The 27,716-nt window shown below is 45.7% G+C and overlaps 1 protein-coding gene and 1 long non-coding RNA gene across 2 annotated transcripts in view; one reads left to right on the plus strand and one right to left on the minus strand.

The window, feature by feature from the left end:
• Nucleotides 1-27,716, plus strand: part of LOC111944753 (uncharacterized) — a 245,903-nt gene that overhangs the window by 38,828 nt on the left and 179,359 nt on the right.
• LOC147647214 (uncharacterized) lies at nucleotides 16,388-18,466 on the minus strand. Its single transcript, XR_015281655.1, has 3 exons — nucleotides 18,384-18,466; nucleotides 17,190-17,355; nucleotides 16,388-16,659 (listed from the first exon to the last, which is right to left on the minus strand). It is a non-coding gene; the product is annotated as an uncharacterized LOC147647214 (long non-coding RNA).

The following is a 27,716-nucleotide window of genomic DNA, read 5'->3' on the forward strand; positions in this document are numbered from 1 at the left end:
AAAAATCCCACAAAATTCCAGAAACATCCTACCAAATCTCCACAAAATTCCACAAAATCTAACAAAAATCCTCCACAATTCTTCACGTCTCCTCAAAATCACACCAAGTTTCCAGAAAAAACTCCAACACAATTGCAGAAAGATTCTCAAAACCCTACCAAATTCCAGTAACATCCCACAATATCCCCACTAATTTCCTCAAAATCTAAGAAAACACCTCAAAACCCTTCATGTCTCCTGAAAATCCCATAAATTTCCACAAAACTCCTACAAAATCACCCCAATATCCTACAAAATCTTAGAAAAATTCCAAAAATTGAAGAAAAATCCAACAAAATTCAATAAATTGCTCAAAACCCCACCAAATTCCAGAAATATCCCACCAAATCCCCACTAATTTCCACAAAATCTAAGAAAATCCCTCACAATTCTTCATGTCACCTCAAAATCCCTCAAAATTCCACAAAACTCCTACAAAATCTCCTCAATATACTACAAAATTCAAGAAATATCCCACCAAATTGCAGAAAAATCTCATACAATTCCCTAAATGTTCTCAAACCCCCACCAAATTTCAGAAACATCCCACAATATCCCCACACATTTCCACAAAATCTAAGAAAACACCTCAAAACCCTTCATGTCTCCTGAAAATCCCTTAAATTTCCACAAAACTCCTACAAAATCACCACAATATCCTGCAAAATTCAAGAAAAATACTACAAAATTCATTAAACGTTCTCAAAACCTTACTAAATTCCAGAAACATCCCACAATATCCCCACAAATTTCCACAAAATCTAAAAAAATCCCTCAACATTCTTCATGTCTCCTCAAAATTCCAGAAAATAACAGAAAATTCCACAACAGTACAAAAAAATCCCACAAAATTCCAGAAACATCCTACCAAATCTCCACAAAATTCCACAAAATCTAAGAAAAATCCTCCACAATTCTTCACGTCTCCTCAAAATCCAACCAAATTCCAGAAAAAACTCCAACACAATTGCAGATTCTCAAAACCCTACCAAATTCCAGTAACATCCCACAATATCCCCACACATTTCCACAAAATCTAAGAAAACACCTCAAAACCCTTCATGTCTCCTGAAAATCCCATAAATTTCCACAAAACTCCTACAAAATCACCACAATATCCTGCAAAATTCAAGAAAAATCCCACAAAATTCAATAAATGTTCTCAAAACGCCACCAAATTCCAGAAACATCCCACAATATCCCCACTAATTTCCACAAAATCTAAGAAAACACCTCAAAACCCTTCATGTCTCCTGAAAATCCCATAAATTTCCACAAAACTCCTGCAAAATCACCACAATATCCTGCAAAATTCAAGAAAAATCCCACAAAATTCATTAAATGTTCTCAAAACGCCACCAAATTCCAGAAACATCCCACAATATCCCCACTAATTTCCACAAAATCTAAGAAAATACCTCAAAATCCTTCATGTCTCCTCAAAATCCCACAAAATAAAAGAAAATTCTACAACAGTACAAAAAAATCCCACAAAATAACAAAAACATCCTACCAAATCTCCACAAAATTCCACAAAATCTAAGAAAAATCCCTCACAATTCTTCAAGTCTCTTCAATATCCCTCAAGATTCTACAAACGTCCCACAAAATCACCCTAATATCCTACAAAATTCAAGAAAAATCCCAAGAAATTGCAGAAAAATCCCATACAATTCCCTAAATGTTTTGAAAACCCCACCAAATTCCAGTAACATCCCACAATATCCCCACACATTTCTACAAAATTTCAGAAAAATCCCTCACAATTCTTCATGTCACCTCAAAATCCCTCAAGATTCCACAAAACTCCCACAAAATCTCCTCAATATACTACAAAATTCAAGAAAAATCCCACCAAATTGCAGAAAAATCTCATACAATTCCCTAAATGTTCTCAAACCCCCACCAAATTCCAGAAACATCCTACCAAATATCCCCACACATTTCCACAAATTCTAAGAAAACACCTCAAAATCCTTCATGTCTCCAGAAAATCCTACAAAATAGCAGAAAATTCCACAACAGTACAAAAAAATCCCACAAAATTCCAGAAACATCCTACCAAATCTCCACAAAATTCCACAAAATCTAAGAAAATCCCTAACCATTCTTCACGTCTCCTCAAAATCACACCAAGTTTCCAGAAAAAACTCCAACAAAATTGCAGAAAGCTTCTTAAAACCTTACTAAATTCCAGAAACATCCCACAAAACCCCTACAAATTTCCACAAAATCTAAAAAAAACCTCAAATTGTTCATGTCACCTCAAAATCCCTCAAAATTCCACAAAACTCCCACAAAATCACCCCAATATCCTACCAAATCTTAGAAAAATTCCAAAAATTGAAGAAAAATCCAACAAAATTCATTAAATTGCTCAAAACCCCACCAAATTCCAGAAATATCCCACCAAATCCCCACACATTTCCACAAAATTTCAGAAAAATCCCTCACAATTCTTCATGTCACCTCAAAATCCCTCAAATCTCCACAAAACTCCCACAAAATCTCCTCAATATACTACAAAATTCAAGAAAAATCCCACCAAATTGTAGAAAAATCTCATACAATTCCCTAAATGTTCTCAAACCCCCACCAAATTCCAGAAACATCCCACAATATCCCCACAAATTTCCACAAAATCTAAAAAAATCCCTCAACATCCTTCATGTCTCCTCAAAATCCCACAAAATAACAGAAAATTCCACAACAGTAAAAAAAAATCCCACAAAATTCCAGAAACATCCTACCAAATCTCCACAAAATTCCACAAAATCTAACAAAAATCCTCCACAATTCTTCACGTCTCCTCAAAATCACACCAAGTTTCCAGAAAAAACTCCAACACAATTGCAGAAAGATTCTCAAAACCCTACCAAATTCCAGTAACATCCCACAATATCCCCACTAATTTCCACAAAATCTAAGAAAACACCTCAAAACCCTTCATGTCTCCGGAAAATCCCATAAATTTCCACAAAACTCCTACAAAATCACCACAATATCCTGCAAAATTCAAGAAAAATCCCACCAAATTCATTAAATGTTCTCAAAACGCCACCAAATTCCAGAAACATCCCACAATATCCCCACTAATTTCCACAAAATCTAAGAAAATACCTCAAAATCCTTCATGTCTCCTCAAAATCCCACAAAAGAAAAGAAAATTCTACAACAGTACAAAAAAATCCCACAAAATAACAAAAACATCCTACCAAACCTCCACAAAATTCCACAAAATCTAAGAAAAATCCCTCACAATTCTTCAAGTCTCTTCAAAATCCCTCAAGATTCTACAAACGTCCCACAAAATCACCCCAATATCCTACAAAATTCAAGAAAAATCCCAAGAAATTGCAGAAAAATCCCATACAATTCCCTAAATGTTTTGAAAACCCTCCAAATTCCAGTAACATCCCACAATATCCCCACACATTTCCACAAAATTTCAGAAAAATACCTCACAATTCTTCATGTCACCTCAAAATCCTTCAAGATTCCACAAAACTCCCACAAAATCTCCTCAATATACTACAAAATTCAAGAAAAATCCCACCAAATTGCAGAAAAATCTCATACAATTCCCTAAATGTTCTAAAACCCCCACCAAATTTCAGAAACATCCCACAATATCCCCACACATTTCCACAAAATCTAAGAAAACACCTCAAAACCCTTTATGTCTCCTGAAAATCCCTTAAATTTCCACAAAACTCCTACAAAATCACCACAATATCCTGCAAAATTCAAGAAAAATACTACAAAATTCATTAAACGTTCTCAAAACCCCACCAAATTCCAGAAACATCCCACAATATCCCCACAAATTTCCACAAAATCTAAAAAAATCCCTCAACATTCTTCATGTCTCCTCAAAATCCCACAAAATAACAGAAAATTCCACAACAGTAAAAAAAAATCCCACAAAATTCCAGAAACATCCTACCAAATCTCCACAAAATTCCACAAAATCTAACAAAAATCCTCCACAATTCTTCACGTCTCCTCAAAATCACACCAAGTTTCCAGAAAAAACTCCAACGCAATTGCTGAAAGATTCTCAAAACCCTACCAAATTCCAGTAACATCCCACAATATCCCCACTAATTTCCTCAAAATCTAAGAAAACACCTCAAAACCCTTCATGTCTCCTGAAAATCCCATAAATTTCCACAAAACTCCTACAAAATCACCACAATATCCTGCAAAATTCAAGAAAAATCCCACCAAATTCATTAAATGTTCTCAAAACGCCACCAAATTCCAGAAACATCCCACAATATCCCCACTAATTTCCACAAAATCTAAGAAAATACCTCAAAGTCCTTCATGTCTCCTCAAAATCCCAAAAAATAAAAGAAAATTCTACAACAGTACAAAAAAATCCCACAAAATTCCAAAAACATCCTACCAAATCTCCACAAAATTCCACAAAATCTAAGAAAAATCCCTCACAATTCTTCAAGTCTCTTCAATATCCCTCAAGATTCTACAAACGTCCCACAATATCACCCCAATATCCTACAAAATTCAAGAAAAATCCCAAGAAATTGCAGAAAAATCCCATACAATTCCCTAAATGTTTTGAAAACCCCACCAAATTCCAGTAACATCCCACAATATCCCCACACATGTCCACAAAAATTCAGAAAAATCCTTCACAATTCTTCATGTCACCTCAAAATCCCTCAAGATTCCACAAAACTCCCACAAAATCTCCTCAATATACTACAAAATTCAAGAAAAATCCCACCAAATTGCAGAAAAATCTCATACAATTCCCTAAATGTTCTCAAACCCCCACGAAATTCCAGAAACATCCTACCAAATATCCCCACACATTTCCACAAATTCTAAGAAAACACCTCAAAATCCTTCATGTCTCCAGAAAATCCTACAAAATAGCAGAAAATTCCACAACAGTACAAAAAAATCCCACAAAATTCCAGAAACATCCTACCAAATCTCCACAAAATTCCACAAAATCTAAGAAAATCCCTAACCATTCTTCACGTCTCCTCAAAATCACACCAAGTTTCCAGAAAAAACTCCAACAAAATTGCAGAAAGCTTCTTAAAACCTTACTAAATTCCAGAAACATCCCACAAAACCCCTACAAATTTCCACAAAATCTAAAAAAAACCTCAAATTGTTCATGTCACCTCAAAATCCCTCAAAATTCCACAAAACTCCCACAAAATCACCCCAATATCCTACCAAATCTTAGAAAAATTCCAAAAATTGAAGAAAAATCCAACAAAATTCATTAAATTGCTCAAAACCCCACCAAATTCCAGAAATATCCCACCAAATCCCCACACATTTCCACAAAATTTCAGAAAAATCCCTCACAATTCTTCATGTCACCTCAAAATCCCTCAAATCTCCACAAAACTCCCACAAAATCTCCTCAATATACTACAAAATTCAAGAAAAATCCCACCAAATTGTAGAAAAATCTCATACAATTCCCTAAATGTTCTCAAACCCCCACCAAATTCCAGAAACATCCCACAATATCCCCACAAATTTCCACAAAATCTAAAAAAATCCCTCAACATCCTTCATGTCTCCTCAAAATCCCACAAAATAACAGAAAATTCCACAACAGTAAAAAAAAATCCCACAAAATTCCAGAAACATCCTACCAAATCTCCACAAAATTCCACAAAATCTAACAAAAATCCTCCACAATTCTTCACGTCTCCTCAAAATCACACCAAGTTTCCAGAAAAAACTCCAACACAATTGCAGAAAGATTCTCAAAACCCTACCAAATTCCAGTAACATCCCACAATATCCCCACTAATTTCCACAAAATCTAAGAAAACACCTCAAAACCCTTCATGTCTCCGGAAAATCCCATAAATTTCCACAAAACTCCTACAAAATCACCACAATATCCTGCAAAATTCAAGAAAAATCCCACCAAATTCATTAAATGTTCTCAAAACGCCACCAAATTCCAGAAACATCCCACAATATCCCCACTAATTTCCACAAAATCTAAGAAAATACCTCAAAATCCTTCATGTCTCCTCAAAATCCCACAAAAGAAAAGAAAATTCTACAACAGTACAAAAAAATCCCACAAAATAACAAAAACATCCTACCAAACCTCCACAAAATTCCACAAAATCTAAGAAAAATCCCTCACAATTCTTCAAGTCTCTTCAAAATCCCTCAAGATTCTACAAACGTCCCACAAAATCACCCCAATATCCTACAAAATTCAAGAAAAATCCCAAGAAATTGCAGAAAAATCCCATACAATTCCCTAAATGTTTTGAAAACCCTCCAAATTCCAGTAACATCCCACAATATCCCCACACATTTCCACAAAATTTCAGAAAAATACCTCACAATTCTTCATGTCACCTCAAAATCCTTCAAGATTCCACAAAACTCCCACAAAATCTCCTCAATATACTACAAAATTCAAGAAAAATCCCACCAAATTGCAGAAAAATCTCATACAATTCCCTAAATGTTCTAAAACCCCCACCAAATTTCAGAAACATCCCACAATATCCCCACACATTTCCACAAAATCTAAGAAAACACCTCAAAACCCTTTATGTCTCCTGAAAATCCCTTAAATTTCCACAAAACTCCTACAAAATCACCACAATATCCTGCAAAATTCAAGAAAAATACTACAAAATTCATTAAACGTTCTCAAAACCCCACCAAATTCCAGAAACATCCCACAATATCCCCACAAATTTCCACAAAATCTAAAAAAATCCCTCAACATTCTTCATGTCTCCTCAAAATCCCACAAAATAACAGAAAATTCCACAACAGTAAAAAAAAATCCCACAAAATTCCAGAAACATCCTACCAAATCTCCACAAAATTCCACAAAATCTAACAAAAATCCTCCACAATTCTTCACGTCTCCTCAAAATCACACCAAGTTTCCAGAAAAAACTCCAACGCAATTGCTGAAAGATTCTCAAAACCCTACCAAATTCCAGTAACATCCCACAATATCCCCACTAATTTCCTCAAAATCTAAGAAAACACCTCAAAACCCTTCATGTCTCCTGAAAATCCCATAAATTTCCACAAAACTCCTACAAAATCACCACAATATCCTGCAAAATTCAAGAAAAATCCCACCAAATTCATTAAATGTTCTCAAAACGCCACCAAATTCCAGAAACATCCCACAATATCCCCACTAATTTCCACAAAATCTAAGAAAATACCTCAAAGTCCTTCATGTCTCCTCAAAATCCCAAAAAATAAAAGAAAATTCTACAACAGTACAAAAAAATCCCACAAAATTCCAAAAACATCCTACCAAATCTCCACAAAATTCCACAAAATCTAAGAAAAATCCCTCACAATTCTTCAAGTCTCTTCAATATCCCTCAAGATTCTACAAACGTCCCACAATATCACCCCAATATCCTACAAAATTCAAGAAAAATCCCAAGAAATTGCAGAAAAATCCCATACAATTCCCTAAATGTTTTGAAAACCCCACCAAATTCCAGTAACATCCCACAATATCCCCACACATGTCCACAAAAATTCAGAAAAATCCTTCACAATTCTTCATGTCACCTCAAAATCCCTCAAGATTCCACAAAACTCCCACAAAATCTCCTCAATATACTACAAAATTCAAGAAAAATCCCACCAAATTGCAGAAAAATCTCATACAATTCCCTAAATGTTCTCAAACCCCCACGAAATTCCAGAAACATCCTACCAAATATCCCCACACATTTCCACAAATTCTAAGAAAACACCTCAAAATCCTTCATGTCTCCAGAAAATCCTACAAAATAGCAGAAAATTCCACAACAGTACAAAAAAATCCCACAAAATTCCAGAAACATCCTACCAAATCTCCACAAAATTCCACAAAATCTAAGAAAATCCCTAACCATTCTTCACGTCTCCTCAAAATCACACCAAGTTTCCAGAAAAAACTCCAACAAAATTGCAGAAAGCTTCTTAAAACCTTACTAAATTCCAGAAACATCCCACAAAACCCCTACAAATTTCCACAAAATCTAAAAAAAACCTCAAATTGTTCATGTCACCTCAAAATCCCTCAAAATTCCACAAAACTCCCACAAAATCACCCCAATATCCTACCAAATCTTAGAAAAATTCCAAAAATTGAAGAAAAATCCAACAAAATTCATTAAATTGCTCAAAACCCCACCAAATTCCAGAAATATCCCACCAAATCCCCACACATTTCCACAAAATTTCAGAAAAATCCCTCACAATTCTTCATGTCACCTCAAAATCCCTCAAATCTCCACAAAACTCCCACAAAATCTCCTCAATATACTACAAAATTCAAGAAAAATCCCACCAAATTGTAGAAAAATCTCATACAATTCCCTAAATGTTCTCAAACCCCCACCAAATTCCAGAAACATCCCACAATATCCCCACACATTTCCACAAAATCTAAGAAAACACCTCAAAACCCTTCATGTCTCCTGAAAATCCCTTAAATTTCCACAAAACTCCTACAAAATCACCACAATATCCTGCAAAATTCAAGAAAAATACTACAAAATTCATTAAACGTTCTCAAAATCCCACCAAATTCCAGAAACATCCCACAATATCCCCACAAATTTCCACAAAATCTAAAAAAATCCCTCAACATTCTTCATGTTTCCTCAAAATCCCAGAAAATAACAGAAAATTCCACAACACTACAAAAAATTCTCAAAAAATTCCAGAAACATCCTACCAAATCTCCACAAAATTCCACAAAATCTAACAAAAATCCTCCACAATTCTTCACGTCTCCTCAAAATCCAACCAAATTCCAGAAAAAACTCCAACACAATTGCAGAAAGATTCTCAAAACCCTACCAAATTCCATTAACATCCCACAATATCCCCACTAATTTCCACAAAATCTAAGAAAACACCTCAAAACCCTTCATGTCTCCTGAAAATCCCATAAATTTCCACAAAACTCCTACAAAATCACCACAATATCCTGCAAAATTCAAGAAAAATCCCACAAAATTCATTAAATGTTCTCAAAACGCCACCAAATTCCAGAAACATCCCACAATATCCCCACTAATTTCCACAAAATCTAAGAAAATACCTCAAAATCCTTCATGTCTCCTCAAAATCCCACAAAATAAAAGAAAATTCTACAACAGTACAAAAAAAATCCCACAAAATAACAAAAACATCCTACCAAATCTCCACAAAATTCCACAAAATCTAAGAAAAATCCCTCACAATTCTTCAAGTCTCTTCAAAATCCCTCAAGATTCTACAAACGTCCCACAAAATCACCCCAATATCCTACAAAATTCAAGAAAAATCCCAAGAAATTGCAGAAAAATCCCATACAATTCCCTAAATGTTTTGAAAACCCTCCAAATTCCAGTAACATCCCACAATATCCCCACACATTTCCACAAAATTTCAGAAAAATCCCTCACAATTTTTCATGTCACCTCAAAATCCTTCAAGATTCCACAAAACTCCCACAAAATCTCCTCAATATACTACAAAATTCAAGAAAAATCCCACCAAATTGCAGAAAAATCTCATACAATTCCCTAAATGTTCTCAAACCCCCACCAAATTTCAGAAACATCCCACAATATCCCCACACATTTCCACAAAATCTAAGAAAACACCTCAAAACCCTTTATGTCTCCTGAAAATCCCTTAAATTTCCACAAAACTCCTACAAAATCACCACAATATCCTGCAAAATTCAAGAAAAATACTACAAAATTCATTAAACGTTCTCAAAACCCCACCAAATTCCAGAAACATCCCACAATATCCCCACAAATTTCCACAAAATCTAAAAAAATCCCTCAACATTCTTCATGTCTTTTCAAAATCCCACAAAATAACAGAAAATTCCACAACAGTAAAAAAAAATCCCACAAAATTCCAGAAACATCCTACCAAATCTCCACAAAATTCCACAAAATCTAACAAAAATCCTCCACAATTCTTCACGTCTCCTCAAAATCACACCAAGTTTCCAGAAAAAACTCCAACACAATTGCAGAAAGATTCTCAAAACCCTACCAAATTCCAGTAACATCCCACAATATCCCCACTAATTTCCTCAAAATCTAAGAAAACACCTCAAAACCCTTCATGTCTCCTGAAAATCCCATAAATTTCCACAAAACTCCTACAAAATCACCACAATATCCTGCAAAATTCAAGAAAAATCCCACCAAATTCATTAAATGTTCTCAAAACGCCACCAAATTCCAGAAACATCCCACAATATCCCCACTAATTTCCACAAAATCTAAGAAAATACCTCAAAGTCCTTCATGTCTCCTCAAAATCCCACAAAATAAAAGAAAATTCTACAACAGTACAAAAAAATCCCACAAAATTCCAAAAACATCCTACCAAATCTCCACAAAATTCCACAAAAATCTAAGAAAAATCTCTCGCAATTCTTCAAGTCTCTACAATATCCCTCAAGATTCTACAAAAATCCCACAAAATCACCCTAATATCCTACAAAATTCAAGAAAAATCCCAAGAAATTGCAGAAAAATCCCATACAATTCCCTAAATGTTCTGAAAACCCCATCAAATTCCAAAAACATTCCACAATATCCCCACTAATTTCCACAAAATCTAAGAAAACACCTCAAAATCTTTCATGTCACCTCAAAATCTTTCAAGATTCCACAAAAACTCCCACAAAATCTCCTCAATATACTACAAAATTCAAGAAAAATCCCACCAAATTGCAGAAAAATCCCACACAATTCCCTAAATGTTTTGAAAACCCTACCAAATTCCAGTAACATCCCAGAATATCCCCACACATTTCCACAAAATCTAAGAAAATACCTCAAAATCCTTCATGTCTCCTGAAAATCCCTCAAAATTCCAAAAAACTCCCACAAAATCACCCCAATATCCTACAAAATTCAAGAAAAATCCCACAAAATTGCAGAAAAATCCCAAAAAATTTATTAAATGTTCTCAAACCCCACCAAATTCCAGAAACAACCCACAAACCCCCTACAAATTTCCACACAATCTAAGAAAACACCTCCTTCATGTCTCCAGAAAATCCCACAAAATTACAGAAAATTCCACAACAGTACAAAAAAATCTCACCAAATTCCAGAATGAGCCCGCCAAATTGCCACAAATTTCCACAAAATTTCAGAAAAATCCCACAAAACTCTTCAAGTCTCCTCAAAATCCCTTAAGATTCCAGATAAAAATCTCACAAAATTCCCTGAATCTTTCCAAAACCATACCAAATTCCAGAAACATCCCACCAAATCTCCACAAAATTCCAAAGCAGCTAAGAAAACTCCCTCAAAATTCTTCAAGTCTCCACAAAATCCCTCAGAATTCAAGGAAAATCCCACAAAATTGCAGCAATCTGCTCAAAAGCCCAACAAATTCCTGCAACATCCCACAATATCTAAACAAATTTCCCCAAAATCTTAGAAAATACCTCAAAATTCTTCATGACTCTGCAAAAGCCCAGAAAATTCCACAAATCTTCCACAAAATCTCCTCAATAACCTACAAAATTCAAGAAAAATCCCACCAAATTGCTGAAAAATCCCACACAATTCTCTAAATGTTCTCAAAAACCCACCAAATTCCAGAAATATCCCACAAAATCTAAACAAATTACCACAAAATCCAATAAAATACCTCAAAATTCTTCAAGTCTCCTCAAAATCCCTCAAGATTCCAGAATTATCCCACAAAATTATTTAAGCTTTTGCAAAATCCCATAAAACTCAAAAAAAATCCCATGAAATTGCAAAAAATTAAAAAAAAATCCCTCAATCTTCTTAAACCCCCAACAAATTCCAGAAACATCCCACAAAATATCCTCAAATTTCCACTAAATTCCACAAAAATCCCACAAAATTCCTGAAACATCCCACCAAATTCCAGAAAAGTCCCACAAAATTATTTAATCTACATTTGTCTTGGCAATTGTAGATCCCGGCTGCTCTTGCCCCTCTTCTGCTTGCCACCTGAATTTTAGCAGTACAGCTGCAATTGCCTCTTTCAATCAGTGCTACCCACTGTGCTTTTGTCACGGGGAACTCAGGATTTTTGTTTCAGGCATCATGATCAGTAGGGATCAAAATGCTCCCAAGTCCCTGAGCACTAAGTCAAGGAGAATTAAAGCCACACAGGTCACATTTGCAGTGCTCAAACACAGCCCTGTAGCTGCTGCTGCTGAAATAGAATTGACTGACAGAGGCCATCACAGAAATTGCCTCTGCAGTGGCAAATAAAATGAAAAATCCTCATCTCTGGGCACGGGGGGAACACCAGTGCTGGGAGACAGCAGCGGGCTCGTGAGCATCCCGCTCTGGCAGCTGCTGAGGAGGTGGCACATGTCCTGCTCTCCTGCTCTCCTCCAAAACAAAGAATTGATGGGAAAGTGTAGGCCCAGCTCTGAGCACATCCAGCGTGGCCTGGGCACGGGAATAGTGGGGCAAAGCAGACAGGAGCCTTCTCCAACTGACCAGTGGTTTGTGGTTTCTCTCCCCAGATTGCCAGATTCTGATCAGGTGGTGTTTATCCCTGAACTCCTTGGACAGGCCCTCATTAGAAGACCTGTCCTGTGATCCCTGGATGCAGGATGTTCATCAGCCCTAGAAGAAGGGAGAGAGCCACAGGCACAGTGATGCAGGGACCTGGTAAGTTACAGCTCCACACATGCCCTGGCAATCAGCAGCAAAGAAACCCAGACTTTTTTGTCCTGCCTGTGTCACTGCACTGGGGTCATCGAATGGGAACACACAGCCCTTGTGCTGGAGCTGAGCTGCTCTGCCCAGCACTGGTGGGCACCATCTGAGCTGGTTTTGCTTGTCCTGCTTCACTGACAGCCGGGCCCTGGGCAGAACCCTGACAGCCTGGTGTCACCCCAGGGAAGAAGGAGCCCCTGGAGAAGCTGTACCAGGTGGGGCAGCTGCTGCTGCTGCTGGAGACATGGAGGACAGCAGCAAGGATGACAACCTCTTCCTCCACCTGGCCAGCGGGAGCTGGCGATGATGGACTTTGATTCTGGCACCTTCTTCAAAGCCAGGCTCCACAGGGAATTTTCAGGTAAGTCCAGACCCAGGGGGATGCTCCCAGATTTGTGCATTGGCTGGGAACCAAAGGTTTCCCCTTTCACTGGGGCAGATGCAGCTGATTCCTCAGTGGCTGCCCAGCTGGTTTTTGGCAGGGCTGGGGGCGTGGGCTGGGGTGGGTACGAAATGGGAGTGGGATCCTGGCCCTGCCAACAGCCCCCAGCACCCACCGTGCCCCGGGCTGGGGCTGGGGCAGCCAGCCCGACACAAACAAACCCCCAAGGCAGGAGCACAGGTGGGACTCCAGAACCTGAGCACGGCTGCTTTGCTGTGCAGGCAAGGAAGGGCTTGGGCTGCTCCACTCCCCTGCTTTGCTTTGGGATCACCGTGATTTTGGGGGACAGTGCAGGGGGAAAGGGAGAAAGCATGGGCTTCCCTCACCCATGGGTGGGTTTTTCCCTAGAATGTAGGGGTTGGGCCTTCCTCAAGCTCCTGACAGAGATAAGATTTTTTACCATTTTTCTTGTTTCCCCTTTTTGTCTGTAACCTATTTTCATTAATTTGTTGTTTGTTTTTCTAAACGAAGCGTTCTAGGTGGGGTCCAGTCTGGATCAGGAAGTGCTTGGGACCAGCTGTGGCGTGGATGGGCCGTGCCCTTGGAGAAGACTGAGGACATCGTTTGGGACCAGCTTTTCTTGTGGCAGCGGATGGTGTGAGGTGGGTCCTCATCTCCTTGGCATGGCTGGGACAAGAGCTTTTGGGAGATGGCAGCGGGCACAGGAGCATCCCGCTCTGGGCAGCTGCTGAGGGGCTGGATCTGCCGTGGCTGGCTGCAGGCTGGGCACATGTCCTGCCCTCCTGCTCTGCTCCCCAAGGCAGCAGTGATGGGCAGCTCTGGGCCCAGCTCTGAGCACGGCCAGCATGGCCTGGGCACCGCGGCTGGCTGGGACAAGGGGACAGGAGCCTTCAGCTGACGGGCGGTTTCTGCTTTCTCTCCTTGCAGCCGGGCTCTGCGGATGCTGAGGCTGCTCTGGGCTCTGCCAGGGCTCTGCTGGGCTCAGCACTGGGCCGGGATCAGCCAAAGAAGAAACGCTGTGACCTGCAGCAGAGACTTGAGCATTTTGGCAATGCAGCTCAAGTCTGCAGAGTGTCCACCTCCAAGGGAAAACATGACACCCCCCAAAAATTAAACTTGTTCCATAACTTCTGAAATGAAATCCATTTGGGATGACCCCAAATGACATTTTTCATCTTGCTCAAGCTGTAGCTCAGCCCTTCTCTGAAGGAGTTTTCTCCCACACCTGCCTTTTACTTCACAACTGCTCCCTCCATTCCCCCAGTGAGTTCCCAGCCCATCACAGTCTCCAGCACACTGCAGCCTTCCTTGATGCCCCTCTCCACAAGGAACGCCAAGCCCCAGTCTCAGGGACTCATCCTGTCACTGGCTGAAGAACAGCAATGTTTCAGAAGTCTGGTGGGAGTTTAGTGTCTTTCAGAGCTGCTCTCCAGCCCTCCGGTCTCCTCACTGCTGAGTTCCCACTCCCTTTTCCGCATCCATCAGGATGATCTCTGTGAATCCCCTTGTGATAAATGGAAATGATTTGTGCTAACTAAATTGTAACTGTTTGGAAAGTTATTATTAGAAGCAATCAGGGGAATTGGTGTTACAAGCAGATGTACCCCTTTAAAAATGTTACATGTCAAAATTAAGATAGATTATGTAGTTCTGGGATAAGTAATGTCCCAAGAGAAAATTGACCATGAGATGGACAAAGTTGGAACGACTTTAGGCATAGGGCCTGAAAATTATGAAATGTAAGACTAATTAGTAGAACACAATGCTTACTTGCGTAACACAACACTTAGTAAGCATGCACAGCCTTTAAAGTTATCCAGAGGACAACAAGGATGAGTGCAAGCCTTCATCTAAAAGACCACCAAAAGAAGACTGAAGACCCCCTAGCAACAAATGAAGTATGCACCATGACAAATAGTGACGTAAAGTCAAAGAATCAGAAATATGAGAAAACTTAAGAGAAACATTAATGAATATTATAAGCATACAGTATATGAGTTTTGTTTGAATTGCTTTGTTTTGTATGTGAGGTGGGGTGAGAAGTCCTGTCTGTAGCTCGGTCAGTTTGCTTATGCTTTAATCATACTTAATTACTGGCAAACTATATTCACATACATACATACATACATATATATATATATATATATATATATATATGAAGATATTCACTAAATTGTACTCTTTTACTAAATTGTATTCCTTTTATACCAAATTGCTATTCAAATTACTAAATTGAATTCTTTTACTAAATTTTATTCTTGTATTAAATTCACTAAATTGTATAATTTTTTCCCTTGTTATTTAATTGCTATTAACTCAGTCGATCTAGTTGTCTGATTTTAATTTCATTTACAACAGCACCAAGAAGAAAAGGGTCTTACTGAGAGCAAGCAAACTTAATCCTCTGCCAGGACACAAATTTAGAGGGCAAAAAATTAAAAAAACCCACAGCATCAGCCACACTTCTTAGTGAGAAGGGTTGGAACTCTCTGCCCTCAACACTTCCCCTGCAGGTTTACAAAGGGAACTGGGATCTAAGCTGTGCCCTCTGAACCAACAGAGCCAGCCTCCCTTCAGGGTGAGAAGCCACGGCCTCAGTTATAGCCCTGGGTGCCTCCTGTGCCCCAGAGAATGGCTGTGGTTGTAAATGTGTGTTTGGCTGCAGCACAGGGCCAGGGTAAAGCTCGGCAGCCTCATCAGAGCCCACGGCCGTGGCCCTTCCCTGCTGTGGCCCTCACCTGGCCCGGCCCGGCCCGGCCCGAGCAGCCCGGACTGGCCTCAAGGGATGGGCTCCACCTGCCCGCTGTGCCCACAGGCCGGGCCCCAGGGCTCACAAGAGGCTTCCTCCCAGCTTTGCAAAACCTCAGCCAAGAGTGTCCCCTTTGCTGTGCTGAGAAGAGTAAAAAACCCTCTCAATTTAACCCTGCTGCACTCCTCATGGGGGATCCCTGCACACCTCAGGAGAGCCCAAATTTTCCCTGTGTGTCTCATGAGGTGCAGGCCCAGGTGATGCCACTGAAGGAAATGTGCCCTCACAGCCCAGGGACGCTCAGCATGGGCTCCCCCAGCCCCTCAGGGCCCCACTGCTGGTCACGGCAGCCCCTGCCTGGCTCCTGCCTGCCCGCACTGTGGGCACCCCTGGCTGTTCCTGGACATGGAGCTCAGCCAGGGCTGGTGCTGTGTGGGCTCTGCTGGTGGTACCAGCCAGACACTGAGGTGACAGCTCCATCTCTTTATTGGAACAAAAAACATGGGCCAACCCCTGCTCTGGTGCACAGGGGCTGCCCAGTTTCAGTCCTGGCAGGGACCAGGGCCAGGGGGCTCAGGGGTAGAGGTCTCGCATGGGAGGTGGGGGTCTTGGGATGCCCTCAAGATGGGGATGCAGATGTAGCTTGGCACATGGGGACAGATGTGAAGAGCGGGGATGACAGATGCAGCTTCTCAGTGACCAAAGTCTTTCGCCAGTCTTCTGAAGCTGCAGAGGTGCTCCTGTGGAGAGAAGAGGTGGCTGAGGCCCCCAGCTGCTGCTGGCACACAGGGACCCTCCTGCACAGCAGGGCCCAGAGCTGCCAAGGCTCCCCAGCACGGCTGGAGCTGCTGGCACAGCTTGGCCCAGCTGGACAGCTGCCCCTCAAGGCCCTGGAGAGCAGGGGATGGCTCTGGGCAGGGTCCCTGGCCAGGAGCGGGCCCCAGAGCATTTCTGCCTTTCAAGGGCAATCTCGTCCCTGCTCTTTCTCCTGCCCACCTTGCTTTGCCTCTGCCCGCTGCTCCTGGGGCTGCTCTTGGCCAGGCAGCCTCCGTGGGAGCCAGCACTGGCTGCAGCCCCAGCGGGCTCCCCAGGACAAGGCCCAGCAATTAAGAGGCCAATGAAAGGTCTGGGCAGCAGCAGAACTCTCAGCAGAGTTATTTGGGCAGCCAAGGACTAGCCACAAGTCCACAGCAGCCTCACTGGGAATGTTTCCTGGCTATGAGCAGCCTTTCAAGAAGCTGTTGGAGGCCGAGATCAGCAAAACACTCACCGTTTTGTCTTCCAGCAATACCAGATTCCGGCACAGCACACCATCAGGAAAAGTGCTCCACCAGCCACAATGGCCATTAACTTAATCAAACCATGTGTTCCCTGGTAGAAAACTCTTCTCATGCTTTCCCAGATGTTCTGAGCACGTGCTGTGGTGCCAGCTGCATCTGTGGGAGCAATGGGCAGCGTGAGCCTGTGCTGTGCTCCACGGCTGAGCTGGCAGCACGCTGGATATAGCCAGGACATTCTCTGTTTCCCCCAGAGCTGGGGCTTGCAGGCACCTTGCCACCCCTTGGCACAAGACTGCTCAACCCCCTGAGCTTGAATGCACAATTTCTCTGTGCTGTGCTGGTCTTCTCCAGGCAATACTTGTCAAAGACATGGATAAGGATCAGGAAAATTCCTAGGGTTTTGGAAATGCTCCAGGGCCCTCCCTCTTCCAAACAGACCCTAAACCTGAACTACCCCGATACCAGGAAATCTCAGGGGATCTCAGGGTGTGCATGGCCTGTGCTGCACTTTGGGCTCTCTGTCAGCTGATGCCAAATGCCTTCCTGCAGAGGCTGGGGAGAAGCTGCAGCCAGGCCAGGCTGGGAAACAGCCCTGCAGGCCATGAAAGCAGCAGTGGGGCAGTGAGGCTGACATGGATCCCTTCCTGCTGTGCCGGGCATGGGTGTGTCCAGATGTGCAGAGAAAGCCCCCGGCTGCTGAGTCTCAGGAGAAGGCTGAGGGACATGGATCCACCACAGTGTCCCTCCAGATCATTCAGAATTATGTCCAGATATTTGAGTTCCCCCACTGCTACATTACTATCTCCTATAGGTTTGTTCTTCTTCCTCAGGGGAACATAATATAAAGTATTTGCATTTCCCAGGAATGGATCCCACACAACCAGTGCTCAGCCTGTGGGGTCAGCAGGGACACACCACTCACCCCTGTGATGGGAGCTGGGCTTGCTTGCAGAATCCAGCTCAGGAGCTGGGAAAGTCCTCCCTGCAGACACACCTGTAACTCAACAGCCACAGAAGCTTCTCTCATCTCTGCTGTACAGGCAGCACTGAGCCACAGGAGCGGTGAGAGGATCACGCAGGACGAGGGCACACACGTGCACAGCTCTGTCCTGGCACCTGCAGCGATGCCGCCCTGGCCAAGCCTTGAGCTGGCAGCTCTCCCAGGGGGAAAGGCCTTCACTTACCCTCATAATCTTCCTCATCATCAGGCTCAGTAACTGATATGGATGGGGAATCCAGATCATCCTCATCATCAGGTTCATCTGCAAAGAAAGGCAGGACAGAACAGCTCCCGTGACACTGCTGAAGATTCTTCTTCATGCTGGAGTGGCAGTGAGTGCACCTGGGTGATTGGTGCCCTCCAAGGCACTCCCTCATCTCCACCTTCCACTCAGGAGCAGGGGCAGGGGGACCACGTGCCTGCAGTGGCCTCACACTGGGATGGAAGGAGCCCCTTGAATGGAAGTCAGGGGAGAAAGGACTCCCTGGAGCTGCCAGCAGCTCTGAACTGAGCCCCAGGCAGGGCCAGGGCTTGGCAGCGGCAGCTGGAGCATCTCAGGTTCCCTGGGGCCAGAAATGAGCCACACAAGGCACAGCCCTGGGGCACAGCCCTGGGCCTGGCCCTTCCCTCTCTGCTCTTTTCCATGGCTGCACAGCGCACACGGAAGGTGACATTGGCATTGCACACAGGAAGAAGATTGACAGCTAAATGCTCCTTCCTCCCACTGACAGCAATGCTGTGGGATCACTCAGGGCTCCAGAAGGGAGCAGGGCGAGGTTTCCAGAATCCATCAACCTTCAGACTCTCAAGGGAAATGGCACGTGAGTGAGCTCTTGCCACCTTGACACTGATTGTTCTGTGCAGAAAGGGACATTGAGAACTTGCCTCCAGCATCTGGCAAGGTCTTCAAACCACCATCAGCATCTGGCAAGATCTTCAAACCACCATCTACCACCACTTCCAGATGTTCCATGTCACGATCCAAATCTAGAAGGGAGCACAGATCAGAACCATTCCATGGTGTGCTGGGATCCCATTCTGCCTTACAGAACTGGGCACTGCAAGGTAAGGTCAGGTAAGGCTGTGGGAGCCAGATGTCAATGGACATGGCCAAAGCTGCAGAGTGGCCTGGGGAAAGCTCTGGACTGGCTCTGGTCACTCTCAACACTCTTTCCATGCTCTGTGCAAAATCCCTGAAAGGCAGGCACTGCCAAGCAGCAGAGATGACAGCTCAAGCCTCAGCAGGGCTCAGGCCCAGGGGCACAGCAATCACCTCCTGGGACTGTGCCTGGCATGGCCTCCCTTCCTGCAGCAGAGGCTGCCCATGAGCCACTGCTTCCTCCGGGAAACGCTGCCTTCAGCACAGCCTTTGGGTTCATCTCTGGAGAAAGGAAGAGCCACAGCTGGATCAGATGGAACCATTCCCCACTGGGGAGGTGGCATGTTCAAGAGGCAATATTTGTCAAAGTCATGGATAAGGACAAGGATAACACCCAGGTTATTGGGGCTGGCCAGGGCCCTCCCTCCTCCAAGCAGGCCCTACACCTGATCCAGCCTGAGACCAGGAAATTGCAGGGGATCTCAGGGTGTGCATGGCCCATGGTGCAGTTTGGGCTCCCTGACAGCTGATGCCAAATGCCTTCCTGCAGAGGCTGGGGAGAAGCTGCAGCCAGGCCAGGCTGGGAAACAGCCCTGCAGGCTGTGAAAGCAGCAGTGGGGCAGTGAGGCTGACATGGATCCCTTCCTGCTGTGCCAGGCACAGCGTGTCCAGATGTGCAGAGAAAGCCCCTGGCTGCTGAGTCTCAGGAGAAGGCTGAGGGACATGGACACACCACGGTGTCTCTCCAGATCACTCAGCATCTTGTCTCCTGTAGGTTTGTTCCTCCCTCTAGGAGGACCTTAACAGAAAGTATTTCCATTTCAGATGAATGGATCCCACAGAACCAGGGCTCAGCCTGTGGGATCAGCAGGGACACACCACTCACCCCTGTGACGGGAGCTGGGCTTGTGTGCAGCAACCAACCCAGGAGCTGGGAGAGTCCTCCCTGCAGACACACCTGTAACTCAACAGCCACAGAAGCTTCTGTCATCTCTTCTGATCTGAACAGGCAGCACTGAGCCTCAGGAGTGGTGAGAGGATCACGCAGGGTGAGGGCACACACGTGCACGGCTCTGTCCTGGCACCTGCAGCGATGCTCTCCTGGCCAAGCCTTGGGCTCTGAGCTGGCAGCTCTCCCAGGGGGAAAGGCCTTCACCTACCCTCACCATCTTCCAGAGCCTCAGTCCTGGATGTGGGTTGGGAAGCCAGATCACCTTCAGCAAGAGGCTTGGCTGAAAAAGAGGTAGGACAGAACAGCTCTCATGGCTCTGTAGGAGACCCTCAGGCTCCCTGGGGCTGGCAAAGGAGCCATGCAAGGCACAGCCCCGGGGCACTGCCCTGGGCCCAGCCCCTTCCCTCTCTGCTCTTCTCCGTGGCTGCACAGAGCACATGGAAGGAGATACTGGCATTGCACACGGGAAGAAGATTGACAGCTAAATGCTCCTTCTTCCCACTGGTAGTGACCTGTGGGATCCCTCAGGGTTCTAGAAGGGAGCAGGGCGAGATTTCCAGAACCCAACAAGCCTGAGATTATGTTAAGAGATATGGCAAATGCTCTTGCCACCTTGTCATTGCTTGTTCTGTCAGTAAAGGGAATAGAAGAACTTGCCTCCAGCATTCTCCAAGATATTCAAAGTATCATTCAGTAGCACTTCCAAATCATTGAGGTTGAGTTCCAAATCTAGAAGGGAGCACAGATCAGAACTGTTTCCATGGTGTTCCGAGATCCCCTTCTACCTTAGGGAACGGGGCAGTGCAAGGGAGTCGCACTAAGGCTGTGGGTGCCAGATGTCAGTGGACATGGCCACAGCTGCAGAGGGGCCTGGGGGCTCTGGGCTGGCTCCTGGTCACTCTCCACCCTCTTTGCAGGCCCTGTGCAGCATCCCTGGGAGAGGTGGCTGGAGCAGCCCAGGCCCCACTGGGGCCCTCTCTCTGCCACAGCTGAAAGAATTGTAAAAGCAGTGGGGAAGAACTACAGCAGGCAGTGGCACAACTGTCCCTCAGGCCCTCCCTCCCTCCTGCCCACGTTCTGCTGGGACAGCTCTCCCATCCCATAGGGACTGGGCCAGGTTCTTTCAGGATACAGTGGAGCCTTGCCCTCCCCCTCTGCCTATTCCCCACCATGGGCACCCCTTTGCAGCTGCTGCCAGGATTTGGGACCTGTCTCCCATGGAGGCACCCCAGCAGGACTGCTCAGTAGCCAAGTGCCCTGAGCCTGCTGGGGATAATTCCACTGGGCTGTGCTGGTCTTGTCCGGGCTGTGCCTGCACTGCCCAGCAGCAGAGATGGCAGCTCAAGCCTCAGCAGGGCTCAGGCCCAGAGGCACAGCAATTACCTCCTGGGACTGTGACTGTGCCTGGCATGGCCTCCCTTCCTGCAGCAGAGGCTGCCCATGAGCCACTGCTTCCTCCGGGAAACGCTGCCTTCAGCGCAGCCTCTCCTTCCGTCTCTGGAGAAAGGAAGAGGGATACATGCATCAGGTGGGGCTGTTTGTTCCCCAACATGAAGGTGGCATCTTCAGGAGGCAACAGTTGTCAAAGATATGGATAAGTTTCAGGAAGGCATCCAAACTTTGGAGCCAGGCCAGCCACATCTACCACAAGACTGGGAAATTGCAGGGGATTTCAGGGTGTGCATGGCCCGTGCTGCAGTTTGGGCACCCTGACAGCTGATGCCAAATGCCTTCCTGCAGAGGCTGGGGAGAAGCTGCAGCCAGGCCAGGCTGGGAAACAGCCCTGCAGGCTGGGAAGGCAGCAGAGGGGCAGTGAGGCTGCCATGGATCCCTTCCTGCTGTGCCGGGCACAGCGTGTCCAGATGTGCAGAGAAAGCCCCTGGCTGCTGAGTCTCAGGAGAAGGCTGAGGGACATGGACCCACCACGGCGTCTCTCCAAATCACTCAGCATCTTGTCTCCTGTAGGTTTGTTCTCCCCTCTAGGAGGACCTTAACAGAAAGTATTTCCATTTCAGATGAATGGATCCCACAGAACCAGGGCTCAGCCTGTGGGATCAGCAGGGACACACCACTCACCCCTGTGATGGGAGCTGGGCTTGCGTGCAGCAACCAGAAAAGGAGCTTGAAACATCCTCACTGCAGACACACCTGTAACTCAACAGCCACAGCAGCTTCTGTCACCTGCTTCCTGCCAGGGTGTCAGTGCTTATTCCTTGTTGGGACAGTGAGAACGTACCTGCATGGGGCTCCAGAGGCAGAAAATCTTCATGAAGCCAAGCTGCTGGAGAAGCCTTCCTACCACCCTTGTCTAGAAGGGAGCACAGATCAGAACCATTCCATGGTGTGCTGGGACCCCCTTCTGCCTTAGAGAACTGGGCACTGCAAAGGGGTCAGGTAAGGCCGTGGGAGCCAGATGTCAATGGACATGGCCAAAGCTGCAGAGGGGCCTGGGGAGCTCTGGACTGGCTCTGGTCACTCTCCACCCTCTTTGCAGGCCCTGTGCAACATCCTTGGAGGGGCAGTGGGACCAGCCCAGGGCCCTTGAGGCCTCTGTCCCTCCCACAGAGAAAACCCTCCCTAAAGCCCTGGGGAAAACCATCCCCAACACTTCCCAGGGAGAAGGGAGCACTGTCCCAGGAAGGGGGACCGAGGCTGCCGGCTCACCTGCTCGCCCTGCTCGCCACGGAGCAGCCTGGACAGCCCTGTCAGGCAGGGCCACTGCCAGGAGGAGCAGGAGGAGGAGGCGCAGAGCAAAGGCCATGGTGCCTTGCCCACTGCCAGTCCTGCAGCTCTTGCTGCCACCACTGTCCTGACACCGCTGTCCCAATGTCAGCACCGCTGCTGCCGCCGCCGCTGCTGCCACAACAGTCGTGGTCAAGGACTGACTGCTCAGTCCTTGTGGTGCTGTGCAACCATGGGGCTCTGGGACCTCTGTGACCTCAGAGCCTGCTGTCACCTCAGCTACTGTCACCCCACAGGCTGCTGTGACCTCATGGCCAGGGTGGAATTGTGTGGGGAGTGGGATCTGCCTCCTTCACTAGGGAGCTCATCCTGCCCAGCAGCTCTGTCCAAGGGCTATGACAGGGTCCCAGCCCAGCTGATCTCACAGGCTGGGGGATGAAGGGATGGAGAGCAGCCCTGCTGAGAAGGACTTGTGGCTGCTGCAAGGAGAGAGGCTGGATATGAGCCAGCCATGTGCCCCCGAAGGAGGCTGCCCAGCAGCTTGAAGGAGGTGATTCCACCACCCCTCTGCTCTGGTGCGAGCCCACCTGGAGTACTGCATCCACCTCTGGGTGCCCAGCACAGGAAGGACATGGTCCTGTTGGAGCTGGTCCAGAGGAGGGACAAAATGCTCTGAGGGCTGGAGCCCCTCTGCTTTGGGGACAGGCTGGGATAGCTGGGGGTGTTCAGCCTGGAAGGGAGAAGGCTCCACAGAGACCTGATTGCTCCCTTTCAGTACTTTAAGGGGGCTTGTAAAATAGACGGGACAGAATTTTTAGTAGGGCCCATTGTGACAAGACTGAGGGGGAATGTTCTCAATCTAAAAGATGGTAGATTTGGACTAGACGTAAGAAAGACTTTTTTACACTGTGAGTTTTGAAACCCTGGCACGGGTTGCCCAGAGAGGTAGGTATCCATCCCTGCTGACATTCAAGCTCATGCTCTGAGCAACCTCACCTAAAGGTGTCCCTGCTCTCTGCAGGGCACTGGACTAGATGGCCTTTAAATGTCCCTTCCAAGCCAAGCCATTCTGTGCTGCTGTGCACCAGCAAAGCAGTGCTGGAATAATGCTGGGGTGATGATGCTGGCACCTGTGTTTTGGTAGTTGTGCCATTTAGCTGTTGGCCAAGAGAGGATTGATGGGCTGCACAGTGAAGTCTGCAGAGAACAGTGTGCTCAAGGAGAAACAGGAGAGGAACACAGCTTCCAGTTCAGATAAATGCCAGCATTTTGCTGCCCATTCCTTGTTAAGAAATAAAGGAATGTCCTGAAGATCCCTTCAATGTGGGTGCACTATTGGCTGTATCAGTACTTGTGTTCTGTAAAACAGATGAGTTGTTACAACTTCTTGCCCCATTTATCACTGGATAAAACCCAAATACTGCATTGCTCCATGTCTCCTTTCTTCCAAGTAAAGGCAGATTTTGTTCATTCTTGAGTGGGACATATTCATCTGTTGTCAAGCAAATTCTTCTTGCCATTCACACCATGTTGATTTGCTCTAATTGGATTGTAATTCGGATCTACCTCTCATTGTAATTAAGGCTGATGGATTGTGAGGCAAAGTGTTGCATAATTTGCCCTGGAGAGAGTTTTTTCTCTAATTCAATGATACATGAAGACAGGTGTAGCCTACCATACTTGTGGCATTAGTCTCTCACTCTGTCCTTTTCTCTCACCCAAGGGGAGGATGGAGGTCTGCAGGTCTCATCTGTGCACAGAAAGAGTTAATATCTCACCCAGACCTGCAGATGCTCATGATGGTTTCTGCCGGGCAGTGGCCAAAGCAGTCACGGTGATGGATTTCAGGCAGCGCTGGGGCTGTGCCAAGATCTCAGGGGGCCCGGCCAGAGCAGTCGTGGCTGTTCTGCCCACATGGCTGGTCCCAGGCCCCTGCTCCCTTCAATCCCAGCTGCGGGCCGATGGCTTCCCCTCCCTGTGCCCGGCAGCCGCTGGGGCCGTGAGGGCCGTGGTGAAGGGGCCTGGCCCAGCCCAGAGCCGCTCCCGGGGCCTGGCGGAGCCCGGCTCGGTGCAGGCCAGGCTGGAGCAGGGCCGGCCTGACCAGCACCCAGTTAACTCTGCACAGCTGGAAACAACAGAGAGCTTTCCTGGGCTTGCCTGTCTTTAAAATGTGGATTTCACACAGGAGGATACAGCTTCTAAATGGTTTAATAAGGTGTCAATTCCCAGAGCCAGCCAGCTGTTGGTTTTGCTAAGCACAGAGGAAGATCTTAGCAGCCCCTTCCTAGAAAAATCATTTGCATGGGTGGCTTCTTCCCTCCTCACCAAATATCAACTAATATAAAACCACCACAGACATTCAGGGTGTAACAGGAAGCAATTTTGAAGCAACTGTATTAAAGCAAAATCAGCACGGATTGATGTCACTCCCCCAGACCACTGGAGAGGGACAGTGACTCTGTCACCTCCCCCTGGCCAGCCCATTCCAATTCCCAATCAGCCTTTCTGGGAAGAACTCCTTCCTATTGTCCAGCCTAAACCTGCCCTGGTGCAGCTCAAGGCTGTGTCTCCTTGTCCTGCCCTCCAGCAGATCCCCACTCGCAGCCAGCTTGGTGTCATCTGCAGTTTGTGAGTGCTGGACTCGACCCCCTCAGCCAGACCCTCAGTGAAGATATTAACCAGGCCTGGGCCCAGCACAGATCCCTGGGGACACCACCAGGGACTGGACACCAGCTGGATGCAGCACCATCCCCACCACTCTCTGGGCCCGGCCTCCAGCCAGTTCTGCAGCCAGCAAAGAGTGCTCCTGTCCAAGCCGTGGGCTGCAGCTTTTCCAGGGAATGCTGCGGCTCTCCGTGTCCAAGGCCTGCTGAAGTCCAGCTCGACACATCCAGAGCCTTTCCCGCACCCACCAGGCGGGTCAGCTGGTTATAAAAGGAGATCAGGTTGGTCAGGCAGGACCTGCCCCTCCTAAAGCCACGCTGGCTGGGTCTGAGCCCTGGGCCATCCTGGAGGTGCCGTGTGATGGCACTCAAGGGGATCTGTTCCAAAACCTCACCAGGCACCGAGCTCAGGCTGACAGGCCTGCAGTTCCCCAGAGCCTCCTGCCAGCCCTTCTTGGGGATGGGCTCACACTGGCACCTCCAGTCCTCTGGGACCTCCCCAGTGAGCCAGGACTGATGAGGAGAAATGATGGAGAGCAGCTTGGGGAGCTCATCCACCAGCTCCCTCATCCCCCTAGCATGGATCCCATCCCATCCCATCCACCTGTGAGCATCTGAGTGGCTCAGCAGGTCTCTGACTGCTTCCTCCTGGATTACAGGGGGCTGTTCTGCTCCCTGTCCCCATCTACCAGCTCAGGAGAACACTTGTCCTGAGGAAATCCTGTCTTAATGTTGAAAATTGAGGCAAAGAAGGAGTTAAGTACCTCAGCCTTTTCCTCATCTTTGGTTTCCATATCCCCCCCAATAAGGAATGGATGTTGTCCATAGCATTCCTTTTGCCATGAATGTATTTATAAACACATATTTATTATCCTTCACAGAAGCAGCCAGGTTAAGCTCTAATTGAACTTTCACCTCTACTTTTCTTTCTGCATGACCTAATGACATCCTTAAACATTTCCTGAGTTGCCCGCCCCTCTGTCCAAAGGTGATGCACTCTCATCTTTTCCCTGAGTTCCTCCAAAAGCTCCCTGCCCACCTAGGTTGATAATTTTCCTCACCAGCTCATTTTTTGTCACGGAGGGACAGGCTGTTCCTGCTCCTTCAAGACTTTTTTCTTCAAGTGTGTCCATCCTTCCTGGAATCCTTTGTTTTAAAAGGCTCTTTCCCTTAGAAAAACTCAGTAGCTGATTTAGTACTCCCCAAATCTGCATCCTTAATCGGCTGAAGTCTGCTCTTCCTAAGTCCAGTGTAGGAGTTTTGTTGATGCCCCTCCTTCTTTCACAGAATATTTCAAAACTCGATGATTTCATGGCCACTGTACCCCAGGCAGCCTCCAACCTCCACATCCCCCAGCAGCCCTTCTCTGTCTGTGAACAGCAGGAGACAAAGCTTTCCTTGGCAGTGGGAAGAGAAGGAAACCTCCCCAAAGTGCAGCTTGGCAGGTTCAGCCTGGAGGGGAGGAGAAAGAAAAGTCCCTGCCAGGGTAGAATTTTGGTGCAGGAGGTGTCCCAGCGTGAGACCGGACCATGCCAAGGGACTCCAAGGGACTTGGAGTTTTGTTTCTGACTCCTTGAGCAGCACCTTCAACCTTCTCTCAGTGCCTGAGGGTGCTGGACTCAGCCCCAAATCCAGACTGGGGTTCATTAAAATACAGAAAGCCTCAGGGGCTCTTTCTCTTCCTTCCATTGTCTTCAAGTCCAAAGTTTGTGCAGCTGCTTGGAGTCAGTTTGGAGTTCTGTTGAGGAGGAAGATTTGAAAATCCACCACATTTTTTTTTTTTTTTAAATCAAGGGTGTATTTTTTTCTTTTCTAGTTGAGAGAAGAGGTGACAGAAGCATTCCCCAAGTGATCTTGATGCTGAATGTCTCCTTAGGAGGTCTGGTCACAGAGAAGAATGAGCCCCTTGTGGGCTGCCCCTGTTTGGACAACCTGCTCCTCACCCCAAGCCTCAGCATGTCTGACATCGCCCACCTGGGACTGACATCCCAAAACATTGAAAACATTTATCAGCTTTTCTTTATCATTAAAATCTAATTAATTTATATAAAAATATATTTTTTATTATAATATTATTCTGTATTTTTATAACCTAATTTTTATATTTATATGAAAGAATTT

The sequence above is a fragment of the Cyanistes caeruleus genome, unplaced genomic scaffold (genome assembly GCF_971803275.1).
Source record: "Cyanistes caeruleus unplaced genomic scaffold, bCyaCae1.hap1.1 HAP1_SCAFFOLD_65, whole genome shotgun sequence".
NCBI classification, from domain to species: Eukaryota; Metazoa; Chordata; class Aves; order Passeriformes; family Paridae; genus Cyanistes; species Cyanistes caeruleus.